The sequence below is a fragment of the Microcebus murinus genome, chromosome 1 (genome assembly GCF_040939455.1).
Source record: "Microcebus murinus isolate Inina chromosome 1, M.murinus_Inina_mat1.0, whole genome shotgun sequence".
NCBI lineage: Eukaryota > Metazoa > Chordata > Mammalia > Primates > Cheirogaleidae > Microcebus > Microcebus murinus.
The window spans coordinates 69,480,327-69,484,280 of NC_134104.1; the positions used below are offsets into that span (position 1 = coordinate 69,480,327).

General features: G+C 45.8%; 1 long non-coding RNA gene across 2 annotated transcripts; it reads right to left on the bottom strand.

Moving 5' to 3' along the window:
* Positions 1-531: 531 nt before the first annotated feature.
* Positions 532-3,943, bottom strand: LOC105879794 (uncharacterized). 2 transcript variants are annotated; one of them, XR_012919233.1, is made up of 2 exons: positions 3,218-3,943; positions 532-1,118 (listed from the first exon to the last, which is right to left on the bottom strand). It is a non-coding gene; the product is annotated as an uncharacterized LOC105879794 (long non-coding RNA). The 2 variants fall into 2 exon arrangements; XR_001157894.2 differs by lacking the exon at positions 532-1,118 and adding an exon at positions 2,892-3,084.
* Between the last annotated feature and the right edge of the window lie 11 nt (positions 3,944-3,954).

Below are 3,954 nucleotides of genomic sequence, written 5' to 3' on the forward strand. Positions count from 1 at the left end.
AGAAAAAGAGCCTAGAAAAACAGATGGGGCCATATTGTGAAGGTCAGAGGAATTTGTACTTTATCCTATGCAATGAGCAGCCACCGAGACTGGTTCCTTGAGTGAAAAACAAAGAGAGAAGGATCTGTTTGCCTCATGCCTGACACCATGTGTAGCAAAGCAGAGTTGAATTTATAAATTAAAGATCCTACATAACCCATTTGTTTTTAATATGAGTACAGTATGAGGACGAATGGACAGTGAGGAAAGTGGAGATCTGTAGACCAATCTGGAGATGGTTACAACAGTGAAAGAAAAATTAGAAATTTCAGAAACTTCTAATGAGCATAAATACAGTATTAAATTAAAAAAAATCTTCCTATTGTGACTTTTCACTACTTAGGCTTCAAACTATATTTCGAGTTTTCCAAAAAGTGTCTATACCAATACATTCTGAATCAAAATCTATACTCCTTATCCCATTTTCAGTTCATAGAATTATAAAATGCAATAGAATTTGGCACAATAGACACAATGAAATTACAAAATATGGTATTGCTTGCTTACTTCTTGCAGTAATTTATAAACAAAACCAGTTAACACTTAAGGAAAATTTACAGTTATGAAAAGCTGAGTGATTTCTGGCAGGCACAAGATAAATTCATAGCTTAGCAAAGAAAATAATTCACATTTCTTACTTAACATTTAAAGGCTTGTCACACTACTTATCCTGCCTTCTTTCTTTCCAGTTTTTGTTTCATAGGTTTTAAAAAAAGGAAACTGGATTTAACTAGTTTTTAAAGGGTCAAGAAACATCTAGGGACTAATAAAACCTTTGTGTACCAGAGGGAGGCATATACCCTGTGAGTCTTCTCAGAAAAGCATTTTGTACACTTGGAGGCTTTTGTGGTGAGGTTAAGGAATCCTTTTTGTAGATGTTTTTGAAGAGAGGAGAAACAGTGGAGTGTTTCATGATTGCAGATCTAAGCCATTTTTTAAGCAGAAAATGATTAATCTCTGCTCTTGTCTCTTTCTCATACTTTTTGTATTTTAAGTAATCTTGTCCCCTGCTACCATGAATTTCTACTATGTATTAATACTTCAAAATCTGTAATCTTCCTGTCCCATGGGGGGATTGCCTGAAAAGGAAAAGAACAATATGCTATTCTTGGCAAGAAAAGAATTGCTGCTGATTCAGTGGTCACATTAAGTCACAACTCTTAGGTACTTTTCCAGAGGTTGGGGTGGGGCATTACCCATTTCTCTACTCTGTGAACCTGATTAATGACTCAAGCCAGCCATGGGAGCCATTGCTAGCTGTGGAACTCTGTTCTTGGTGAGAAACCCAGTGGTGTCAGCCTTAGTAGTCTATTCCAGTGAACAGAGGGCCAATTGACTCAGTCACATAAGAGGGTACTTTAGAAACGTCTCCTCTCCTCCTCCAAGCATGTTAGATTGGTTCAGGGAACCATGATGAATAAAGTCTTCAAAAAGACAGCAGAAACAATTGTCAGATCATCTTTAAACATGTATATATTTTTAAAATACGAAATGCCTTGAGCTCAATAGCTACTTCCAGAAACAGAAACCAAAACAGAAGATCTCATTCACAATCCATGTCTTGGCAGCCAAACCCTCAACATGCAGGAAACATAACACAAATACAGCCAAATTCAGTGCTTGGGCTGTTTGGTCCAGAAGACTTCCTACAAGAGCAAACCTCAGCAGAGGCATAGAAGGAGAGCTCTGCTTAAAGGCATTTAGAAATCTTCTTTGGGCCACAGAGAGGAATAAAGTGGTTCAACTATTCTGAAATATAAAGAAAGGCAGTACTGGCACTCACCATCTTGCAGCCAAACTAATATTTCACTTTTTTAAGTGTTAAGGAAGTTTTCATCTGCATTAACTTTCATTGGGGTTGGGAGTGGACAAAATAGCACAGGACGCAAAAGTAACTTTTGATGAAGGAAACATTTTCCCAAGGTTCTTCAGAGAACCCTTTATCACTTCCTGTTCTGATATTTCTTAGTTTATTACCTGTAATAAAACATTATGTCATATTGTGGGAGCCCTTTTCATTAGAGGGTCTCAAAGCAAGGCAATGCTTAATTAAGGGCCTAGTCACAGTTAGGTTCAGGGTGATGACTGCCAGCCCAAGCAGGAACAAAGCAAATCTGCCCAATAATTTAGAACGTACAGGGAAGTTTTGTGCAAACAGGCTTACCACTGCTGACCTAGCTCCTGCTGACAAGGCAGGAGAGACAACACAGGTGTTGGACGCTGGGATGGAGAGGATCCAGGAAGGGAAGAGAAGTGGCCATCCTGCTTCCCTCACTGAGAACTCTCTCTCTCTGCCCCATGGGCTGCACAGGGCTGGCAGGGTGTGAAGTCAGAGCCACTGGGCAGTCCTGGGCTGGAAAGCGGGCTCTGGTGGACATTTGGATGGGAACAGAGGTGGGGCCAGTGCCACAGGTGGCTGTGGAGGCCCCTGGCTGGGGGAAATCCCGGGAGAACACATTCAGCTCTACAACTAACAAAGCTGTTTCCCTCTCCCCTTCCTGCTCACTTCCCTCCCACTATCTCCATCCAGCATTCATTCGCCCCTTTCCTCAGTGCCAGGAACTCAGCTGGGGGCTGGAGGCCAGACAATAAAAACAGAATCATTTTCAGGAACCCTGCAGCCATTTCTGAGGAGCAGAGGCCTAAGGACACAGAACTGACCATGGTCCTCAGGGCACAAAGCCAGTGTTAAGGGAGATGACACTTGAGGCCCAGAAACAAGAGACCTGAGAGATTGCTGCTGTAGGAGTGAGATAGGATAGAATCCTCCCTCTCACCCTACACCAGTGGACAGATGTTGCTGGGAACCAGGTGTGAGCTCAATCCAACGAAGAACTTTCTGAGTCAGAGCTGTCCAAAGATAGAATGAACTGTGTTGGGGTGTGGCCACCGCTGGCCACAGAGGTTGCTGGAGAGAGAGGCTGGGGAGCCACCTCATGGGACTGCTTGACAAGGTCCCTTCCAGACCTAGACCTCTGTGAATCCACAGGGGGCTGGTCCACCGGATGTGGCAGTTCTAGGTGGCTCAGTCTGCGCTGCTCTGACCTGTCATGAGGGTGACGAAGAGGCATGATCAGGAAAGGGAAATAGAAAAGAGCATGGAGAGGAGTGGGCTGTAGACTGGAGAGGGGAGCAGGAGGAGAGGGGGTGCACAAGGTGGCCATAAAGTACCACAAACCAGGTGGCTTTAAACGGCAGAAAGGTCCTGTCTCAGGTCTGGAGGCTTGAAGTCCACGGTCACGGTGCAGCAGGGCTGGTTCCCGCTGAGGACTGTGAGGGCAGTCTCTTCCCCGCCTCTCCACTAGCTTCTGGTAGGCCAGGTGTTCCTTGTCTTACAGGCAGCACGGCCCCTCCATGTCACATGCGGTTCTCCCTGGCGGTCTTCACGTGCTCTGGACAGGCCAGGTGACCGTGCAGGACCGTGACCGTCCTCTTTGCCCATCAGCTTCTCCAGTGGTAAACAGAGGTTACAGTATTCCAATGCAGACAGACATTCCACGATTTCACAGGAGTCGGTATTCTATGATTTCATAATAGGTCTCTAAGGCCCACTCCAGTGCTGATATTACACAATTTCATAAGGAGTTAAGCTGTTTGTGCAGGTTAAATGGAAAGAGGAGATATTATTGTGAAAGTCAGCTAATATCTGTGGGGACTGGCGTCACCTCGGTTTGCTGATCTATAAAATAGAAATAACAACACGGCTTCATAAGGTGGCGGGAGTGAGGATGCTTGAGAGATGTTCGAGTCTGTACAGAAGCAAGCCGCGAACCCCCAGCCAGGTTCTGGGAGGAAGCTCCCGGGCGCCCAGCCCCGCGCGGGGGAGGGGTGAGCACGGCGAGAGCGCCGGAGGGGGCGGGAATGGAGGTTGGCTTTGTTCTCGCCCCGCCCCGCCCCCGTCCTGCCCCCGCCCCC